This window comes from Trematomus bernacchii, unplaced genomic scaffold (assembly GCF_902827165.1).
Source record: "Trematomus bernacchii unplaced genomic scaffold, fTreBer1.1, whole genome shotgun sequence".
NCBI classification, from domain to species: Eukaryota; Metazoa; Chordata; class Actinopteri; order Perciformes; family Nototheniidae; genus Trematomus; species Trematomus bernacchii.
This window is the reverse complement of record NW_022987524.1, coordinates 1127025-1151117: the sequence shown is the minus strand read 5'-3', so window position 1 is coordinate 1151117 and position 24093 is coordinate 1127025. Positions and strand designations below refer to the sequence as shown.

The window sequence follows — 24093 nt, the reverse complement described above, 5'->3', positions numbered from 1 at the left end:
CAAAGAATATGTTTTAGTCTCTGTGAGACTTCTTGCTTATTTAAAGATAATTCTGGTGTGTTACAACTTCTGTCCTGTTATAATTTTGACCTTCATTTCCTATCAGTTATAATGACTCTACAGCATGCTCAACAGTTTAATAGCTGAGAACTGGAACTCATTGACATCAAATATCCAACCAGTTCGAGAAACATGATCAGCCAACCTTCAATCACACCTGACAAAACCACCAATTCACTTTCAAGCTAATGGGGTCTATGACCCCATTTACACGGGAACGAAACGGGTTGTATCCGCATAGTTTCTCTTGCGTATAGCCCTTTCATTTACACGAGGCCGTAACAAAACGATAGAAACGGACCCCGCAAAAGATAACGGGTCCCAAGGTGGATAGATCTGCAAACGGAACGCTCTGGGGGGTCAAACGGCTCCGTGTAATCACCTCTATACGATCATTTCCCGATAGATGAAGCCATAGCCCCGCCTCTCCCCACCTCTGCTGCTCACTGCTGTAGCATGGTCAGTAGCTACTGTCAGTCGCTACTGCTAGTCCCTCATTCATGAAAGATTTCAAGAGAATGTCTGAAAGTGTGTAATTACCCCGTTTATACTTTTACTTCAGTACTCTCAATTTCAGAAAGACCGAAGAAAATTAGTTATTGAAGAGAGATCAGGCTTTCCCCCGGCCTTCAATTATGATCAAAAACGTGTATAAAGTAGTTTCTACTGAGCATACTAAACCCTTTAGTTTACCTCAAAATAAAAGGTTTGAGATAATCGGGTTAAACCGTTTTACTATGTGTAACAGGTCAGATCATCTCACTGTGTTTTCTTGACTTGTCGGACAATGTCACTATGCCCCCAGACCTCAGCAATTAACTTGATGATTGTGTTATCATAACCAATATGAAAGATGGCCAAAAGAACAGACATAAGACAAAGAGGTAATGAACTAATGAACTATCCTTTGAGGGAGGAGGTGCAGGTTCACCCTATTCACCTCCAAGACTGCAAAGGCTACACCATTTAGGCTCACTGAAGGAGGGGCCCCTGAACTCATGTGACTCCACAAACTGTGTATTGCTCTTCCCAGGTAGTTTCATATATAATGGCTCGGGAGGGTGGGAGGGTGAAGAGAAATGGCATGTGTCTTTGTGGTTTGTTTTGGCATGGCTGATGTATTGTGAATGTAGTATGAGATTTCCCTCTACAGGCATTCTTAAGGCACTTGAATGAAAGGACCTGATGCCTCTTGTGTAATCTTATTTAACGAATATACAGTATATGTGTATTAGTTCAGAATTGCATTCTCTTGAATGCATGCTGACACGCACATTTAATTGTGTGCACATTGGATTACTCACACACAGTTCAGAGTGAGTGTGTAGTGATGGGACTGTCACAGTGTGAATTCTAACTGTGTTACCAATTTTACTTACTCTCTCTAGATAAAGATGTCATAATTATCTTTGCAGTTAAAAACTAATTCATTGCATTTTTATAAGTGGAACTTGGAGCTATGTTGATGTTAACATCTGTTTATTAAAAAAATTGGTGCCTTTTCATAAATAGACAATTTATGAGAAGGTGAAAAAAAACGTGTACAATAACCCAGAGTTTATAGTTTTTGTTTTCCCTTGTTTTTTTCTCTGTTAATATGGATATGTTGATATGCAAATCCTCACATTCTCAGGTTTTGCATACATTTGCTTCGTGTTGTCTGATCAACTCCAGTCAGTCACCTAGTTTTCATGCAAGATAGTTCTTACCTCACTGTGCCACAATGTCATTTTTATTCAAGAAATGAAGCTTTTTGTGGAAAGCAGTAGCTTTATTTTTGTTCAGTAGGGACTTGGATCAATTTGGTGCTGCAGGAGTACTTTATCCTTTATCCTGTTCATTTAAACTGCAGCACTGTACTAAATGGAGTGACTTTTATTAGGTGTTGGTTTACCCACAACACAGAACCCCAGCATGTGGAAAATGAGCACAATTAGGTCATGTGACAACCACATAAACTTCTGTACTTTAGCTTTAGAGATGCAGTGTGAGACAAAAACACGACTCCCTTTTTAAAATGCTGTGTTTGAGATTTGTGGGAGTCCACGCTGGCCAGTTTAGGCTTTTCATCATATTTTAAGATTGCGAAGCACAAACAGGTCGAAAAACGCTGATGTGGCAATGCACACATTAGACTAACCTTAGTAGAAGGTTTTTTTAAATTCATACGTCAGGGTAGACGGTGTGCTTTGCTCAGATGAGGATGACTTAAAGGTGTCACTGTATATCCCTGGTTCATCTCTATCCTTTGCGGAAGAAATGCATACTGATTCTGATCAGATGCTGCACTTCTTTTACCCTCCTATGCACAGCCTCATCTCATCACAATCTTATGAAAAATGTCACTAAATCTCCATTTGTATTTGTTGTTTTAATCATTTGGGTTTTGTATAGTTATATAAACATACAATCATGCAAACCAGACTCATGTTGCTGTAAAAACCTGTTTCTTCTATCTCTAATCCATGTATTGTTTCTTTAATGTTTCACTCTTTCATCATCTACTTTGTTTCGTTAACAGTAGCCTGTGTATTGATTAGTCAGTTTATTTATTTGTAAGTCAACATAATGATTGTGAATGATAGGGACTTTCGATTCTGTTACCAATATGCAAGACCAATAAAGGTATATGTGACCTAATTGTTTGTGTGTTGTGTTATTTGTATGTGTATACTTTATTCGCCACTACATGTATTCCACAGCTGTAGTTATTTATGGGTCGAGCTTTTTCAAAGATGAAATATGATGAGTTTATTCAATGACACACTTGTATGAATTACTACAGTATATGCATGTTAATGTTGGGGCCATAATGACCTCATTACATGTTACAGTTGGGAACTTGTGGGAATATATGGTTCTAAAGGTTAATCATAGGCATACAAAACATGACTTCAAAATCCTACAGGTAATACCAATGAATCTCATTTAACTAAGTAATTAAGTCTTTACTTTAAAGCTATAATGATGATCTTAATGAAGATACAAGGAAAAAATATGTACATTTTTTGAAATTATAGTTCACAATTTATGACAAATCTTTCACCTAAAACAGTAGTCATAATCTTATTCAGTATGCCATAAGGATAATGTGTAACATATTAGAAATGATAGTTTATACACTATAACTATAATATATTATAACTGCATATTATAAGTGTGCGTAGATGCTTGACAGGTAAATCAAATATGAAAAGTTAGTATTGTTATATAAATAACATACATAACTACAAAACTTTGCCTAACCAGAACCGTTATCTTCTACTGCTGATACTGTATGTATATCTGTACAGTTTTTTATTTTATTATTTATTTTATCTTACTTCTTATTCATGTGCAATGTCTTATCTACATGCTGCTGTGAATAAAATATTGGGATCACTAAAGTATATCTAATTTTATCTAAAACGTCCGTTCAGAAACTGATGGATGACGTCACCTACGCTGCTACCATGTTTTGCTCCAGCTCGAGACAGATTCCGGTGTTTTCATTGGTCGAGCACCGCACTACTCACTGCACATTATTCCCTGCCGATGGTGTATTCACACAGCGTTATATACTGTCTATGGTTCACAGTACATTTAACGCCACTGGTAATACGTTACTGTGTACCACCAATAACCACCTTTCATTCCGTGATATTGACACTAGCTCACCGTAGCTGAGAGTGAATGGAGGCGGCGTGCAGAAGGAGCACCGTGAGGAGCAGCACCGGGACCGTGTTCCTGTAGCCCGGAGGTAGGCGGCCTCAGTCCCTGTCACACCGCACCGCTATCCACAGGGCATGGCTGTGTGTTTCTCCCGGGGAAAGAAGTGTCGGTGTTTGGCTACACATTCAGTAGCTAACGTTACATTCAGGTGTCTAGCTAGCTTCATCTTTGTATTGCTTCAGAACAGTGATGTAAAGTAACTAAGTAGCCGACATTTACTCAAGTACGTCCTTTACTTGAGTATTTCAATGTTACCGCGGTGAAGTTAGTTTTAGGTTGGATATTCGACAGACATTCGCGGACCAGCCAGCAGCGTCAGTTTACCCTGCTGCTGGCTGTATTACGACGGCGAGATCTCCGCGAAACGAGGCTTTCACTTAGGGACCATCAACAAATGACTTTTCAATTACACAAGAACAATGTTCTTTTAAATAAATCGACAACTTCCCGATCGTGTGAATATGAAACAAATCCACTCTAGAGCATACATTTGTTGAACACACCTATTTGTATTGCATTTTAATTAGGGCTGTCAGTCGATTAAAATATTTAATCGCGATTAATCGCATGATTGTCCATAGTTAATCGCGATTAATCGCAAATTAATCGCACATTTTTTATCTGTTCTAAATGTACCTTAGAGGGATATCTTTCAAGTTTTTAATACTCTTATCAACATATGAGTGGACAAATATGCTTTATATGTTTGTTTATTATCATTTGAACAATGACAAATATTCTCATGAATATTAAACACAACAACCTCTGAACATTGCAAATATTCGCTTCAATTCAACCTGGAACCTCTCTCATACAATAATACTGTGTGTGTGTGTGTGTGTGTGTGTGTGTGTGTGTGTGTGTGTGTGTGTGTGGTGTGTGTGTGTGTGTGTGTGTGTGTGTGTGTGTGTGTGTGTGTGTGTGTGTGTGTGTGTGTGTGTGTGTGTGTGTGTGTGTGTGTGTGTGTGTGTGTGTGTGTGTGTGTGTGTGTGTGTGTGTGTGTGTGTGTGTGTGTGTAGACACTGTGATGGATCGTTGGAGCTATGTGCAGCTCAAGGCATATATGCTCCAACGGGAGCTGCCTGGATGCTGCAATCATGTTGCGCGTACTATCCGCGCTGAGTGTGCTGACTTTTCGTACAATGTCCCACTGTCTGGCTACCTGCATAAAGTCAAGTGCTCGGCGCAGTTGTCGGCGAAATGTCATTGAAACAGCTCCTTATATCCGTTAGCGCAGCTAGCTAGCACCAGATGCTAACAACAACACGTAAGGTGTGCCTCGCTCGCGCGAGTCGCACCACACACACACATACACACACACCCTCCCGGTCCTCCCGATGGCCAGTCCGGGCCTGCCAGTGAGCGTGGAAGTGTGGTCTGCCACAAGCGGGCGGTAGGAGCGGGGCTGTCAGCATCAGCTTGTAGATGGTATTTTACACTCGATGCGCTCTGAAACTACGGCGACCGAGGACAAAAAATACACATGCGTTAATCGCGTTAAAATAATTAGTGCCGTTAATTTTTTTTTGCGTTAACGCGTTATTAACGCGTTAACTTGACAGCCCTAATTTTAATACTTTAAATATTTTTACATTAAAGGTGGGGTAGGTACGTTTGAGAAACCGGCTTGAGATACACTTTTTGTTATATTCCATGGAATGCTCTTAACATCCCGATAGCAATGAATATCTTAAGTGCTTTGACAAAAAATCCATAAAAAAATGTCATCTGTGGAAGCCGTAGTACTGTAAAAAGCACGATCAATCATTTTAGCCGGCCCGGGCCGCTTCTCTGGCGCGCACCAGACGACAGTTTGTTACATTGTTTCATTTTTCAGAAGGTTTGGTTTGCGTTCACAGAGGAAAAATTAAAACGGACTATAAACTTTAAACACAAGTCATGTGCTCGGAAATGCTGTTCAATAATTGGTCAGACATTAAGGGGGTAAAAACGCAAATCCCGGCAATTTCTACCGGAGCCCCCGCCATGGAGCATCGGCAGATTATTCTCATGCTGCTGTTAATCTGGAGAGCATATCAACAGCAACGGCGCATATGATTATATAATCAGACAACGTGCGATACAAAACATTATAACACATAGGCCTATAATGAGAGACGTTCTGCAGTAAGGAGGGGGTTTCACCGATGGCAGGTGGCTCTGAATTTTATGTATAGTTTTTAGTTTGATAGTTGTTTTTACTTTACACGACACTGTTCAACCTGTGTTCAACACATGAAGACAAAAATGAAGACACCCGCGTTCTTCTGACACGTAAATACTACGCTTCCTGTGTTTTGGTGCGCAAGCAAGCTTTCCGAGACCACCTATTTTAGCGGACCAGAGTCCGGTTGTTTAGTTCAGGGGTTCCCAACCTTTATTGTGCCAAGGACCGGTAGATACATTAAAAAAAAATCGCGGACCGGTTGTCAATTTTAACTGATTTTAATATTTACTCACCACCAGCAGGTAGCAACAGAGGCTAATTGTATGTAACAGCCTGAACAAATACTAGAACAATATGCATCCAAAAAATATTAACAAAGTTTAAAAAATAACCGGTGTTGTTTTTTGGTTTTTCGGAAAACCAAAAAACCGACGTTATTCAGTTTTTAAACCAAAACGGGAAAACAGATAAATCAACGTTTTGGTTTTGTTTGTATGATTTACGGATAATCCAGTGAATGCTGGGAAAACGAGGAGAAGGTGCATTATGAAGGAGATGTCCGGTCGCCAGGGTGTGTGTGTGTGTGTGTGTGTGTGTGTGACAATGGCATTTGTTTTCAGAAGATATTATGATAGTGTCGTTCGTTCCGGTGCACTCCCGACAGTTTAGCACGACATCGAGATTAAGATTAAACTAATTTATTTTGGGAACAGCCGCATATATGCCGGTGTCGGACAGACACAAACACACCGAACACACAGAGCTGAGCTGAGCAGAGCACATACACACACATGCGCCTTGGTGACTGACTGGACATCTCCTTCATAAAACTAATAAAAGGGGGAGTAATCGGGCAGTTCGATGTGTGTAGATGTGTGTGTGGTTAACACGTAGCAGTCTGCAGTCACTCTTAAACTGTTCTGATTAAGTTAAACACAGCGAAGGCGGTGCGTAAAAAGGCACAGCTCTTTACCGAGTACGTCCCGCTGCCTCCTGATGCTGCAGCCAAATCATGAAGTGAAGGAGGGTTTCCTTCTATAAAACAGCTGCGGGCAGCAGATACCGTGAGAGTCCCGGACATTAATTCATAGATCAAGGCAGACTGGTTTACTCTCCTGTTTTGCCAATCCGGTGCTTAAACAAATAGCTCCCTCTACATCCCTGGCCGACATGTCCTTAAAATGAAGTCCGAGTTTGAAATATATCTCAAATAATGTATGCACCACCATTTCCCCACATAAACATAACAGTCTGCAATCAAACGGTTGTCTCCTGTGCGCTCCTCTTCCTACTTGGCGCACCGGTAACATGCTCGTGCGCACAAGAGGCTGAGACCTTAGGCTGAGCCGCCGAATCCCTCGGAACATCATAAAAGCCATTTTCAACGGTTTTCTGGTGAAAGATTAACTAGCTACTGGATGAAATAATATGACTGGTGGCATAGGTGCGAAAATTAAACACTTTTTGAAAAAAATATTATGATAAAATATTTTTATATATTTATAATTCTGCAAATATTATGATAAACTCACAGCTATTTCGCGGCCCGGCAGTAACACCTCTGCGGCCCGGTACCGGTCCGCGGACCGGGGGTTGGGAACCCCTGGTTTAGTTCACTTCAGAGGTCTCGGATTGTGTTCACACCGACCCAAATGAACCGCACCAAGTGGCTAAACGCACCAGGGTTCGATTCAACCGGACTATAAACGGCTGGTGTGAACGCACCCTTAAACACCGTAAGTGTAACTGAGGACCACTGCTCAGGTGTAACATTAACTTCACTAAAACCATGAGAAATGAAAGACCTGGTGATGAAATCTCTACCTCCTGCTTCTTGCCAGAGGTCTAAAGCTTTCTTTTTCTTGCCTTTGTTGAAACGCACCATTTTTAGATCAAACTATGTGATCTGGTTTCTAAAAGGGCTTCTCTTACCTCATTCACACCAACGGTGTTTCAGGGCCGGTTCGGAGCTGGAGCTTGAAAAGCACCGGGTTTTCCTGTTCACACCGCAGCGGAGCAGCCTCTTAGCTCCGGAATCCGGTTTGTTTCAAGCACCAAAAAATTGTCCGGCTAGAGCAAAAGCACCGCATACGTCACGCTTACGTCGAGGGGCAGGGGCGGGATCAACTCCTGAACAACAACAAAAAGCCAGCGTTTTATCCAGTTTGTACACAACGATGGAGAAACTTAACAAGCAGCAGTGGTCCACTGAAGAGACCAGCTACCTACTGGGAATCTGGTCTTCCGAAGAGGTACAGAGGAAGCTGGAGCACAATCGGCCATTGTTGTTGTTGTCCGTGTGAGCTGTGAGGGGTTTCGGCGCGGTTTGGCTTTATGAAGCAGGCACGCAAACGGTTACATCATGACGCAAACGATGACGCAGTCACGCAGCACCAGTCGGACTCTGGGCGGTGTGAAAAGAGCCGGAGCTAAACCTGAAAAGCTCTAGCACGGAGCTTGAACCGGATTTGCGTTGGTGTGAATGAGGTATATGTCACATGAAAGAGAAGCTGTTAAAACAAAATTCAGTGTGACATTAGGTCACATCAACGTGAAGCCATTGAAAAAATAAACTGAATATTCCATAAAAATTAGTGATGCTCCGATCGATCGCCACCGATCGATATCGGCCGATACTCACTCTCTGCCGATCGATCGGTGCTCTCTAAAAATGCCGATCGTGAGAGCCGATCGCATGACGTAAAATTATGACGTAAAATACATGACACTTTTCTCTGTGCGCGGCAAAACAAGCTCGCCAAAATGGCTTCACCAGTCTGGCAGTATTTTTAAGGTGTCCGAAAATGACAATAAAATAGCGGTATGCAACGTGTGTGAAGCAGAAATCCTGCAGCTCCACCCGCGGTCAGTGGAAAACACACACTAGAGTTAGACCTAACACACTCCCAGCTAGAAATGTTTGGTTCTAAAAACATTCTGAGAATGTTATATTCATTGTTCTAGGAATGTTTTCAGCGGGAAGTTTTATTTTGGTTCCCAGAACGTTCTTCTGAAAGGTAGGATAACGTTCTCTAAAAACATTCTTAAAATGTTTGGTGATAACATTGTTAAAACATTATGCCCTCCTATTCTTAAAACGTTTTCAGCGGGAAGTTTTTGTTTGGTTCCCAGAATGTTCTTGTGAAAGGTAGGATAACGTTCTCTAAAAACATTCTTAAAATGTTTGGTGATAACCTTCATAAAATGTTTTTGATAACATTGTTAGAACATTATGCCCTACTATTCTTAAAACGTTTTCAGCAGAAGCTTTTAATTTGGTTCCCAGAATGTTCTTCTGAAAGGTAGGATAACGTTCTCTAAAAACATTCTTAAAATGTTTTTGATAACATTGTTAGAACATTATGCCCTACTGTTCTTAAAATGTTTTCAGCTGCAAGTTAGATTTGTTTATGTTGCCAGAATGTTATTATTTTAGAGAACGATAACATGCTTTATGTTTAAAACATTATGCAAATGTTCTGTGGTAACAATTTACTACAATATTTTTACATTATTAGAACATAAAGACATAATATTCCTGTAATTGTTCAACTCAAAATTCCTGGGTAAGTGGACTGACCACTGTGGTCATTAGGATGATTTTGATAGTCAAATTCCAATAGTTAAGTAAACTATTAACACATGTAATAGGATGAATCGGAATCAGCTGGTGAAAGTAACATTTGTTTATTAGAAAAGGGAAGCTGGGAGTGGAGGTTGGTTATGGCAGCAGTGGGAAACAGTTGTTCCAGGGTGGAGAGGCCTGGCTGGTCTTGGGAGTGTGGAAGGCCTTGGATTCCTCCTGGGAGAGACATAAAAATCAGTGTGAGGCAAAAGCAGACAAAGTTGTCAAAGAATATGCTGGTAAAAAGCTAGAGCGGCATGCAACAAACCGTTCACGGCAACAATCCGGCAGGGAATGAGTGCTGGCTGCAGGCTTTCATAGTGTGGCTGATGAGCAGGTTGCAGGTGTGGTTGATTGGAGATTGCTCCCAGCCGTGTCGAGCAGACCAGCAGGCAGACAGAGAGACACACAGTAGAAACAAACACATACAAACACTAACAGGGGTTTCAGGGACGGGCAGTGATAGTCGGTCCGTTCCTCTATATGTCTGTCGGTCTCAAATCTAAAGGGTGCAATAACGATTTTTATCCAATATGCATAAACAGCGGACACTGTTTATACGCAGCCCTCACAAACCACACACGGCCAGATAGCTTATCTAACAGTTAGAACCTACATACGAGACACAACCTTTATAGTCAGAAAAAAGTGTGATTATTTTCGGATTTTTTACACATATGATATTATGAATACTGTGGGCCAACATACCTTAGTGTGATTATAAGTGCATGTGAGTGAATATTGGCATGCATAAATTCGTTTTTATACGTCCTATTCATTGTCTCAATGCGCTCATACATCTTAAGAAAGTTATCACCAAAAATGTTAAGAATGTTTTTAGAGAATGTTATCCTACCTTTCAGAAGAACATTCTGGGAACCAAAATAAAACGTCCCGCTGAAAACGTTTTAAGAACAGTAGGGCATAATGTTCTAACAATGTTATCAAAAACATCTTAAGAAGGTTATCAAAAACATCTTAAGAAGGTTATCACCAAACATTTCAAGAATGTTTTTAAAGAACGTTATCCTACCTTTCAGAAGAACATTCTGGGAACCAAACTAAAACGTCCTGCTGAAAACGTTTTAAGAACAGTAGGGCATAATGTTCTAACAATGTTATCAAAAACATCTTAAGAAGGTTATCAAAAACATCTTAAGAAGGTTATCACCAAACATTTCAAGAATGTTTTTAAAGAACGTTTTCCTACCTTTCAGAAGAACATTCTGGGAACCAAAATAAAACGTCCCGCTGAAAACATTCCTAGAACAACGAATTGTAACAAACATTTCTAGCTGGGAACTCACATATGCCACCGCAAACATGCAATATCTGCTTACAGCTTATCATGAATTACGTGCTTGTTTGTTTTTTTCAAAAGGAAAATATGGTGACATCAGATTTTTTTTAAAACATCCTTTTCAAACAAATGCAACAAGTTTGTTTTTTAAAGCGCTCTAGAAATAAATCTGACGTTGACCATGACCGTGTTAATATTTGCCATAACAGGAACGTTTTATAAAAAAAGAATAACATCCTGAAAACATTTTCAGAATGTTTCTTGGAGAATGTTCTTCATTTGTTATCATGTAACATTAAAGGAACATTTTATAAAAACCCTTTGTCATCTCAGGCCTCAATAACATCCTGAAAACATTTTCAGAATGTTGCTTGGAGAATGTTCTTCATTTGTTATCATGTAACATTGAGGGAACATTTTATAAAGAACATCTTTAATGTGTTACCCCAACAACGTCCAAAACACATCCTTAGATTGTTACAGGCAAAACGTTCCACCTTTGTTAACATATCACATTAAAGGAACATTTTATAAAAAAACTTTCTGTCATCTCAGGCCTAATAACATCCTCAAAACATCCTCTGAATGTTGCAGTTAATACGTTATGTCTTAGTTAACCTTAAACCTTATAGGAACATTATTTGAAAAAATAAACATCCTAAAAGGTTCTTTGAGCATCAGATTAAAACGTTTCTTTAAAACCTTATTAGAACCTGTAGGTAACGTTAGCCAAAGTTGTGAGAACGTTCCCCGCTAGCTGGGCTTAGCTATTTTATCTACCTCTGGAACAAGCTAAACTAGTTATAAATATATTTATTACTCACTGTCGGGTCACTCATTACTGGATCAGTGAGCTGCATGAGATACTGACAGGCTGTCAGGAGAGAGAGAGAGGGGGAGAGAGGAAAAGAGAGCGCTTCCGCTCATTTCTCCCGTGTTATTATCCAAAGTTAATGTAAACTTGAATAATGTACTTCATTTGAATGTAATAATTATGTTGGTTGTTGTTTGTGGAAGCGCCAGTGAATGAGCCCCATTAACTGAGCCCCATTAACTGAGTTTTAAACATAACTTTAAATGGAAGATCCCATAGGCCCCCCGCCCACATCGATCGGATCGGTGATCGGTATTGGCCGATACTGATTCCGGCGATCGCCAATCGGCGATCGGAGCATCCCTAATAAAAATATTAATATATAATAGAGGAAGTACTAGAATCTAATATAAAGAGGTGTGTATGTTGTGTACAGACTAGTATTCAATCCAGAAAGTGATTTGAAGACATTCGGTCACATGACTGAGAAGCCATTGAAAAAATAAACGGACTATTCCATACAAATATTAATATTAAATAGAGGAAGTACTAGAATCCAATATAAAGAGGTGTGTCAATAGAGTGGTGCAGGGATGACGTATTTTTGTTGGCCGACCCGGAAATAAACTGCAGCGAGACAGGCTTCCGTGTGCGGCGATACAGATACAGCGAGAACAAGCGAAACTCATCCTGAGCACACACAAACACTCACAGCCGAAGTAAAAACAATAAGTGTGGCTTGATATTGAGTAAGAAAAAGGTTTATAACGCTGTGAGCATGGGTCTGCGGAGAGCATTTCTCCGCGATCCCAATGTAGTGGCCCGAAAAACGTTTACCCATTTAAACATTCGTGGTAGATACCTTGTTTGTTTTAAACATTATAAATACACAAACAACAATGAATACTTACAGGTTGTGTACCCGAATCTCCCGCTGGTCCAAACAAAGTAGGAACAGCATCGTTCTTCAGTGCCCTACGCTGTACATATCCGGCATGAATCGCTGAAAGGTTTGGGAAGCTTTGTTTCGTGAAAGGCTGGCAGAGGGTGCGGCCATAGCTCTGGGCGTGGCTACTGAGTATCCCTACGTAGCGATACCCAGGAAGTAAATGAGAAATCTCCAACGAGGCGTTTTGGGGAGGTCTTTTCTGTGTTAGAGTTTTACTCCCTACAGGGTGTACTTTGAGGGTTTTTGACTCTGCAGACCGTTTACATGCATAAAAACCTTCATAACACACAAGGGGACGGGTAATAACCGGAAAAGCATGACATCGGACCTTTAAGATCGATTTTCAAAAATACAGATTCAAAATTGTACAAGTTGAAGCGTTTGTTTTAACAGTTTGCAAGAGCGCAGGTACTTGCTTTCAAGCAAAACAGGGGCAAACTAACTTACGGTGTATGTGCAATGACGTACAGCGTCCTCGACAACTTCTGTAGTCCTATTCAGCCACTTGTTAACAACCATAGTTTTTCAGACACGAAAACTCTTCAGTGGGGTTACTGCTGATGTATTTAATGTCGTAGAACAAAACGTGATCCGTCTCTTAAATTTGTGTCAACCACAGACCTTATTTCCAGCTATTTTCCACATTCCTATGGAGAAATCCCATTGGCTCTGAGACGAGGGAACCCGTATTGGTAAAATGCTAACTCACTTCCGGGTTTTAGGACTCGTCGCTACACCACTCCACTGTGTAAAGACTAGTATTCAATTCAGAAAGTGGTTTTGAGTGATTACGTCACATGACCTGGAAGTTATTGAAGAAATATGCTAATTTTTCCATTAAAATATTAATATAAAAATATTTAGAGTATTAAAATGCAATAAAAAGAGGTGTGTCCTATGCAGCCATTGTAGTTATTTGGTCCCGCACTGATTTTGAGTGAATAGGTCACATGACCTGGAAGTTATTGAAGCAATATGCTAATTTTCCCATCAACATATTAATACAAAACTATTTCGAGTATTACAATGCAATAAAAAGAGGTGTGTCCTATGCAGCCAGTGTAGTTATTTTAACCAGCACTGATTTCGAGTCATTAGGTCACAGGACCTAGAAGTTATTGAAGAAATATGCTAATTTTCCCATCAACATATTAATAAAACATATTTAAAGCATTAAAATGCAATAAAAAGAGTGTGTGTGTTCAACAAATGTATGCTCTACAGTGGATTTGCTTCACATTCAGACGATCGGGAAGCTGTCGATTTATTAAAAAGAACATTGTTCTTGTGTAATTGAAAAGTCATTTGTTGATGGTCCCTAAGTGAAAGCCTCGTTTCGTGGAGTAGATCTCGCCGTCGTAATACAGCCAGCAGCAGGGGAAACTGACGCTGCTGGCGGGTCCGCAAATGTCTGTCGAATATCCAACCTAAAACTAACTTCACCGCGGTTACCCCACTACAATTCAGAGGTAAATGGTGTACTTTTACTCCACTACATGTATTTAATACCTTTAGTTACTATACAGATGTGGATTAATGATGTGAAATATAATCAAGTCTTAAATCAGACTTTAGTTACACCTGGAGTAAATTCACAAGCTACCCTGCAGCAGAGGTGGGACCAAGTCATTGTTTTGCAAGTCCGAGTCAAGTCTCAAGTCTTTGCGCTCAAGTCCGAGTCAAGTCTCAAGTCTTTGTGCTCAAGTCCAAGTCAAGTCTCAAGTCAGGATGGGCAAGTTCAAGTCAAGTCCAAGTCCTAAACTTTGACAAAACGAGTCTTAAACAAGTCATTATGTGCTTTTCACCAAATGTAATGACATCGATCAACAGAATAATACTTAATAATCAAACTGCTCTTTATTAGTCACATTAATACTGTAATAATCTATTTTCTCTCTGCTGGTAAAGTAACGTGTTTTCTTCTATTGTAAGAGGGATCAGTAAGGTAATGCTACCGTGACGGTTTGATTCAGAAGGAGTTTAATTGATAAGATCCCTGATGTTGAGGTAACCAGAATGTTTATTTCCACTGTGTACAACATGTTATAAGGGACCCACAACCTATCTTTATGCAAGGGATAATGTGCAGCGAGGCGGTCTTTATGGGGAAAAGAACACCTGAATCTAGATCCCTCTGCAGGTGGTACTTTAACTGTATTTTGATGCTAATACTTTTGTACTTTTACTTGTAACATTTTGAATGCAGGACTTTTTATTGTAACCGAGTGTTCCTACACTCTGGTACTTTTACTCAAGTACAAGATCTGAACTTCTCCCACCTCTGACAATAAATCCTGAGTGGTTACCAAAAAAAAAACCCTGCTCTGAAGGTTATTTTCATTTTACAAATCCTGCACTCAGCTTTGCTTTCTCCAATATCATTGAAATGCAGCCAGATGCTGCTTCTTTTTTCGGTTTTCGCTAATTTCTTGACTTTTTCCGACGCGCTTGCATTTAAATCTGTCTCCCCGTCGCTCTGTGTAGCTGGCCTGTACCACTACACCTGCTGTCTTTGGAGCGTCTGCCCCCCACCCTTCTTTCACATAATGGTATGATCCTAGCAGCGACGTGCAGTCAGTGGAGGCAGGGGAGGCAGAGCCTCACCTGTCATACTCCAATGTAACGGAAAAACAATTAAAGAAAAACTAAATAATAATAATAATAAAATGTCTCCACTGATCTTGTGTAAATGTGATTTCTGTATGATTCCAATCGCATTTTATAGTCAAAATCAGCAAATTTGCCGAGCTCCGCTACGGGAGCGATGAGAAGTGAGGCAGGCACGAGCTCTGCCTCTCGTAAGCCCACAGTAACTTGCTGGAGCGCGGGCACTAATTTAGCGCGGCCACTTATTTTGTGAGCGCGCTCAAGCCATTTACTGTGGGGTAGGTGAGGCACAGATGAGATCTGCCTCACTTCAGAATGCGTCACCCCACAGAAACTGGCTGGAAAGCGAACCCTAAGCGCATGCCTGTTCCCATCTCACTGTAGGTCACCAATGTAATGTTTGTAGATCCCTTTATTACATTTATCCTCGCCATCCATAGTCTCTAAATAACTTATTTCACGTATATATGATATTTAGGCTCGCTACACATATACAACGGCAATGAAAAAATCACAAGGGGAGGCAGCCATAACCTCTGCCGCACTGAAGGGGGCGCACGTGAGCCCACAAGTTCTTGTTGCTACTGTTATTCTACCGCAAACAACAAACTCGACTTTTGAAACTACAGGAAGATAAGGACGACTTTTACAAAACAGTAATAGAGATTGTTGTCCAGAAGGATAGCATGGACTTCTATTCATCTTCAAGTCAAGGTAAGACCACAACTGTAATGAAAATGGGATCTTACTTAGAAAGAACAATCCAATATTTAGATTTTGGGTATCCTTTTGTTGATCGGTCTGTTTAAAATTAATCATAGCATCAGACTAAAAAAGCTTTGAAAATAACAGAATATTTCGATTAAGGTCAAAATAGGCTATAATATTTGTAAATCTGACTCTGAAAGAGTCAGTGCCTCACCAGCCATGAACCTCACCCCACGTCACTGGATCCTAGTGTTCCTCACATATGATTGGCCGCATGGTGGCCCAGCTAAATAAAGACCCGCCCCTGCCTGCAAGGATTCTCAGCAAGAGTTGCAGCGGCTGGAGATTCTGCTCTCCCCGACGGGAGTCTGCTCTTCTAGCGGCATCTCGCGATCGGCGTGTTGGAGAACTCTGAATTAAATTATCAAGTCACCTCAAGTCAGAGGGCTCAAGTCCAAGTCAAGTCCCGAGTCATTGGTGTTCAAGTCCAAGTCGAGTCGCAAGTGTTTTGTGATTTTGTCAAGTCGAGTCCAAAGTCATCAAATTGGTGACTCGAGTCTGAATCGAGTCCAAGTCATGTGACTCGAGTCCACACTTCTGCCCTGCAGTATATGTTACCGGCACCAGACCTAGGGGTAATCTGGACCAGCAGCAAGGGTTACACAGGCTAAGGAGCACTGTGTAACCAACATATAAACTGTGTCTGTGAATTTGTAGAGAGAGGACCAAAGTTAGCGTCTTGCTCAGATCACAGCACGTTTATTTCCGACATCAATGGCATACAGTTCAGTCACATTATGTCAAAGCTCTCAGTTAAAATGCATGATAAATTAATATCAAACCATCTTACAGACAAAACATATAAAAAGTATAAAGTATAAATAATATAAAACATTCTGCCTAAATAAGAAATACATGCATATGAATTAAAATGATTTAACATATATTCCACATAAACAATAATTGGCTTAACTTAGCATATGAATAGGTACCAAAATAATATAACTCAAGACACACACTCACTTAACAGCAGCACGTGACAATATGGCGTGACCACGCCATGTTACTGAATGGCCGGAACTGTGAAACTAGCTTCACTATGGTATTTTCCTCATCACCATTTACTCACTGCTGGCTGGCTAATACTCTTGACAACATTTAAAATACATTTGCTTATGCCACAGTGTTAAATGTCAGTTACTTACACGTACAAAACTACTGTGTAAAACTGTGTTTTATGAAAACAGCTACTTAGCATGGCGATGCTAACCAGAACAATTAGCTACAAAGGGACACTTGCTACACTTACACACATATCACAAATCCCGTACATTACTAAACCATTGACAATGCATTTAAATTATATCTTGATGCAAGCTAAAGACAGAAACGTTAGTTTTGCAGTACCTGTGGATTTGTTGAGAGAGGACCAAAGTTAGCATCTTGCTCAGATCACAGCACGTTTATTTCTGACATGCGCATGAGCTGAGCTCCTCCCTAATGGATCCACAGCAGCGCCAGGGCGCCATCTACTGACGTTACAGTGTATTGTATAAATGTTAGGAAGATTATATTATTAACAAAAAATAGGGGGGGTGTCTGTTTAACTTAACATCTAGCATTTCCAACCTGCTACACTCTCCCCTGCTTCAAGAGATGTCTCCGGACATCTAGAACCAACCTAACACAAGTCGTATGTAGCAGTCCAGAGTCGAGAAAGTCTGAGGGTCAAAGTGCAGTCTGTTACAGTCGAAAGTCTTTTAAGGTACTGTGGACGTTGTCACAGGTCTAGCATGTCCATACTGGTGTAGGGTAGTAACAGGTTTCAGGAACAGCTGGGTAAAATGGCATGTGGTAGGGAACACAGGCAACCATCAAGTTTGCTCCTGGCCTCCAGGGCTGGTATGAAGGTTGTCCAAGGTGGTTATATGTGAGCATTTCTCGAGGTTTCATTGCTCGGGTTGACTTCCTCACAGGCAGCATTTCGTCATCTGATGGTCCTGTTGCAGGCTCACTATTGTCCACCTGTTCCTCTGACCCTGCATCCTCCAAAATGTCATCCATCGCTGGTTCCTCCTGTAGTTCTTCGGCTGGTGGAGTAGTAACCTGCACCGGCATCTGCACTGAATCTGGCTCTGCAACTGGGTCAGTTTCATGTGGCTGCTGCATTTGAGCGGTCTCGGTTGCTTGTCTCCTTGGCTGGAAATCTGGAGCTAAAACGCTGAGTTCACTGTTTGGTTTAGGCTGAGGCATTAGGGGTCTGACTCTCCTCCTTCCATACACAGAGGTCCTGAGGCAATACGTGTTTTCTTCCTCCTCATCCGAATGTTCAGACTCCTGCTCCACCGCCTCACTGTAGTTTACCTGGTTGTCGCTCTGTTTTTGTCTTTTCTTGGTTGGACGCTGATGCTCATCTTGTTCCAAGAGCAAATCATTAACAGGTAGCAGAAGGTTACGATGCAGGACACGGAGGGTTGGATCTCCTGTTTCTGGCTGAACTCTGTACACAGGTCCATCGCCAAACTGTTCAACAACACGATGAATTCTCTTTTCCCAGTAAGCACGAAGTTTGCCTGGGCCACCCCTCTCTGATAGGTTTCTGACAAGCACCCGATCTCCAGGCTGCAGCACCATGCCTTTTAACATGCCTATCATAGTATTTCTTCCCTTTAGCTGAGCTCTTCCCACTGTTATCTGAGGCAATCTTGTATGCTTCCTGCATGCGAGAAGCCCATTTCTGTGCATATTCCTGTCTGGACTGTGGCTCTTGTTCAGGTTTCAAGTCAAAGAGCAAATCAACAGGCAAGCGTGGGGCTCTTCCATACAGGAGAAAGAACGGTGAATAGCCTGTTCCCTCATGTCTCGTACAATTGTACGCGTGGACTATGTGGGGTAAGTGATCCTTCCATTCAGCCTTTTTGTCCTCTTGTAGAGTGTGGAGCATCTGCAGAAGTGTCCTATTCAGACACTCAACAGGATTCCCTTGCGGGTGGTAGGGGTTGTTCGAGAATGAGAGATTTCTGCCAGCTGCTGCAGTCTCTGGAAAAGGCCGTTCTCAAACTCCCGGCCCTGATCATGATGGAGCTTTTCAGGGTAACCGAAGCGTGGAATGAAGTCATAGAAGATTTTCTCGGCTGCTGTTCGGCCTGACTTATTCTTGGTCGGGTAGGCTTGTGCAAAGCGAGTGGTCTACTAGGACTAGAATGTACTCATAGCCACCCTTACTCTGTTCAAGATGGAGATAATCAACAGAGAGGAGCTCAAATGGGGCACTGGTTGTTATTGAACCCATAGGTGCTCTCTCTGGAATGCTTGGCCGCTTCTGCTTAACACACTGGCACTGGCGAATGACGTAGTCCTCGATTTCACGTTGCATAAAAGGCCAATAAAACCTTTCTCTCGCCAAGTGGATGACTTTGTCTGCGCCGACATGCCCCATATCATCATGCAGGTGTTTCAACACAGTTGGCTTCAGCCGACTGGGGAGGACCAACTGTTTTCGTTGTCCTGTCTGCCTGTACAATATTCCCTTGTCAAGTGTGAGTCTATTCCATTCATGTATGAGTCTGCGTGTCTCTCGTCCCATTTGTCTCTTGTCTCTATCATTAGGATTCCATCCTCTACTTGTCAGGTTCATCACCTCACAGATGGGAGCATCTTCCTTCTGAGCAGCTCGAATGTTTTCTGGAGTGATAACTGGAATGCCTTCATGAAGTGTGTCGTCTGTACCCGGATGCAGCTGCAACGCAGCCACCCATGGCACATCATTGTCTCTCATGGCTTTATCCCCCTGCCAGATGGCAGAGACAATCTCTGGGAGAAGTGTTTCTGTGTACTCTTCCAGGTGATTGTGAAGTTGCACTGGATACCGTGACAGGGTGTCAGCGTCTGCATTTGACTTGCCTGGCCGATATTTGATAGTGAAATTAAAGTCAGCTAGCTCGCCAACCCAACGATGCCCACTTGCATTCAACTTGGCCGTACTCAAAACGTAAGTAAGGGGGTTATTATTTGTGTATACCAGGGGTCGGCAACCTTTTTGATATGACGTGCCATTTTGAAATGTTCTTGTTAATCAGCGTGCCCACGGCTGGCGGGGGGGGGGAATCATTTTCCTCGCACACCGGACTCTTATGCGCATATATCCGCATAAGGGCATAAAGGTGCGCTGCATTTGCGCATCAGATGAGGCTCCCTCCGCGAGGGGGAGGGGCGGCCCTTAGTGTGCCGTATCAACATTAACTTTAATTATGACACCACTTTTATCTCCATCGGATTTTATTCCATCCATATAGGCAACCTACATAGCAACATTTTGAATAAACATTTTTCTCCCATAATCAGAACATTGAAATGATATATGAGCACTATACAACAATGCTTCAGCAATAAACTTAACAAATCGTTTTTAGTATGTAATTTGTTTTAAGCCCTGTGGTAACAAATGATATGCACAGTTGCCATTTCAGCATACTGCTTTCAATGCGACTCCTTCATATACAAAGTTTTGCAAGGGCAGCAAATGTTAAAAAATGAAATGTAACAAACTGAAATATGAGCACTATATAACAATGCTGCTATGCTTTTAAAAATATCCACATCGAAGAAGAAAAAAGAGACCGGGACAAAGAGCTCCATTAGGCAAAGCCATGTGTGCTACACATAAACAGAGTCATGTGTGCTACAAATAACAGTCAATGTGATCCCTGGCCCTGCTTTCCTTTGCTGAGCTCCATTATCTGCGGATCGTATTTTGTCACTTTAAGTTGTACACAAGCTTCAGAGTGGTCAGTTGTCAAACGACTGCGGGAGGGGCTGAGCACGCTCTTCATGTGCGAGAATATCTGCTCACAGAGATATGTTGAGCCAAAGACTGTCAGCAAAGCCAATGCAATTTTCCTGACACAGCTGAACTTCTCCGGTAGAGATATCCAACAGGTGAAGATGCAAGTGCTGTGATCATGTCTTGCCGTGGTTTCCAGCTGTTTCCGCAACTCCGCAAACTTCGTCATCCACAGTGTTGAACTCTTCAGCTCAATCAGCTGCATTATCATGTCCTGTGTATCCAGCCAGCCTATCACAGATACATCCAGTTCATGTCCATCAAAGCTGTCGGGTTTGATCAAGAAAGAGAACATGGGCCCATACTTCTGAAATTCCCCGAATCGTGTTGTGAACTCTGACTTCAGCTCGCTGATGTATTTGCATATTTCAGCGGTGCTGATGCTGTGCTGCGTGGACAGCTCCCTCAAGTGGGTGAAGTAGCGGAAAGTGGAGGTGGCCACGTCATCTGAAAAAACTGCCAGCTTTCCAACAAAAGCCTTCCATGTGTCAAACATGTCCAAAACAGTTTGACCTGCGCCTTGCAGTTTCAAATTGAGCTCGTTGAGGTGTCCAGTTATATCTGTGAGAAACATAAGTTTCACAACCCATTTCTCGTCCTCGAGCTCTGGAAAGTCTTGGCCTTTTTCAGCCAGGAAGGCCTTTATGGCATCAAAGCAGCCAACAAACCGCTCCAAAACCTTTCCACAGCTTAGCCACCTAACTGCCGAGTGGAGAGGGAGATCTTTGAATGAGCTGTCCATTTCCTCCAGCAGAGATTGGAACTGTCGGTGTGTCAGAGCAGATCGCTTAACTATGAAGTTAACAATCTTCACCACTGTGGCCACGACCTCGTTAAGATCTGCATTTGACATCTTTGCACAGAGGTTTTCTTGGTGTATAATGCAGTGGAGTCTCATGATGGGGTGACCGACTTGTTTCTCAATTAATGTGACCGCTCCCTTGTTTCGCCCGACCATGGCGGGAGCACCATCTGTTGTCACTGCAAAAATCTTGCTTATGTCAATCCCTCGCTCCTCAAAATGCTCCATAAACACTTTGGCTATGTCCTCACCTTTTGTTGTTTCAGGCATTGGTTTTAAGCAGCAGAGCTCTTCTCTTACAGTCGAATCACAATATCTTACCATGACTGCCAAGCGTGGTATGTCGTTCACGTCCACGCTCTCATCCAGTGCAACGCTGAATACCGTGGCTTCTTTCAAACCAGCTGTCTGCTGCGCGCAAACGTTTTCTGCCAGTTCCTCGATGCGTCGTTCAACAGTTCTGGCTGACACTGGGATTGCTTTTATTCTTGATTGTATTGTCTCTTTGTTTGGTAAGGAATTAAACAAAACCTCTGAGCTACAGAGGAAAGCTTCCTTAATATATTCACCGTCAGTGAATGGCTTTCCATGCTTCGCGATGCAATGTGCAATGCGATAGCTTGCTTCAGTAGAATCATTGTTAGCAGTGGCAAAGGCTTTGAGAGTGTTTGCCTGTTTCCCATAACCAGACACGGCACGTTTGATGGATTCAGCCTTGTCTGCCTCATCCTTGAAAGTTGTCTTGTGTTTGGTCTCAAAATGCCGTTTGACACTTGACGTCCGGCAAACAACATTTTCCAGACATAAAGTACACACAGCACGGTCCTTCTGAAACACAAAACCCCACTCTTCTGTCCACGAGGGCTGGAATGTCCGAACATTTATTTTAGATTTCTTAGGTAGCGGACCTGCCATTGTCTACCGGGCCTGCTCTGTCACTGATTAAAACAATTTTTTGGGCTGGAGTCGTAAATCAATTTACCGTAAATAACACGTCGCGCATATCTGCCAATTGCTGTGAAAGAGGTAATTTAGCATGCAGATGAGAAAGCACTTCAACATTTCCCCCAAAACAGCTCATTATGGGTACTACAATTTGTGAAGTGCCGGCGCGGCAGCAGTGCGTTCCTCCGTGGTGAAACGATCAGCACTACATCACAGTGGAAAGCAGCAGCAAATCGCCTGGAGTTAAAGAGAGCGGGGCTGCGTTGCGTGCATGGCTTCTTTCTACACGTAACGGGGAGACGTGCTCTGGCGGCGGTCCTACATTTAAATATTTTGCACAATTATTCCACTTATTCCTAGCGTGCCACTGGTTACGGTGCCGCGTGCCAACGGTGGCACGCGTGCCAGGGGTTGCCGACCCCTGGTGTATACGGTGAAGGTGGGTGCATAATAGAGGTAATCTCTAAATTGATCGCAGATTGCCCACTTCAATGCAAGGAACTCAAGCTTGCCAGAATGGAGATGGTAGTTTTTCTCAGCTGGCGAGAATGCCCTTGAACCATAAGCGATGACACAGAGTTTGTTTCCCTGTTGTTGATAGAGCACGGCTCCCAGACCTTCATTTGAGGCGTCGGTGTGAAGGACGAAGGGCAAATCAAAGTTCGGGTAAGCCAGAATGTGTGACACCACAGCACCGTGTTCTGATGTCCACTGGACAGGTGCTTTGGATGAAAGCTGTCCATTATTTGTGGTCTTGGGCTTGGTCTTGTTAGCTCTAGCTGTGGTGAATGTCTGGCTAGACTCTTTAGGGCCCTCTATTAGTTGAAACAGTGGCCTGGCTATCCTAGAAAAGTCCTGTATGAAGGTTCTATAATAGCCCAGAAACCCAAGGAGCGCTCTAACTTCTCCAACATTCTTTGGCTCTCTTTTCTTTAAATGCTGAACTGCCTCAAGGTCTTTAGGGTCTATCTGGACACCTTCCCTGGTCACTAGGTGCCCTAAATACCTGACCTGACTTTTAAATAGCTCACATTTGTTTGGACGTAGCTTGACCCCATGTTCTCGAAGGCGGCGGAGCACCCGACTCAAGTCGTCAACGTGGTCATGAAAGGTCTTAGAAAAGCAGAGCACGTCATCCAAGTATGGTGAGCAGCACTCATCCCTTAGATCGCCAAGGACTCCCTCCATGCACCTTTGAAATGCCGCTGGGGCATTGGTAAGGCCAAATGGGAGGCGGGTCCACTCGTACAGCCCCCAAGGCGTGCTAAAGGCGGTCAGGTGTCTAGAACTCTCATCAACAAAGCCCTGGTGGTAAGCACTGCCTTGGTCGAGTATTGAGAACTATGAATAGCCCCCCATGTTATCCAACAGATCTTGGATGCGTGGAAGAGGGTGGCGATCAGGGACAGTTTTGCGGTTCAAGCCCCGAAAGTCAACACACAGGCGTAAACTCTTGTCTTTTTTCCTGACGCAGACCACAGGAGACGAGTAGGGTGAGATGGACTTTTTGATCCAGCCGTGGTCGAGCAGGTTCTGGACATATTCCTTCACCTCTTTATACA

At 42.4% G+C, this 24093-nt stretch overlaps 1 protein-coding gene across 1 annotated transcript in view; it reads left to right on the top strand.

Annotated features, from left to right (window-relative positions):
* Positions 1 to 3744: 3744 nt before the first annotated feature.
* The window catches only part of LOC117473196 (E3 ubiquitin-protein ligase RNF31), a gene marked incomplete in the record, with an annotated part of 85460 nt that continues 65111 nt past the window's right edge, over positions 3745 to 24093 (top strand). The window contains 1 exon segment of the mRNA XM_034118716.1: positions 3745 to 3799.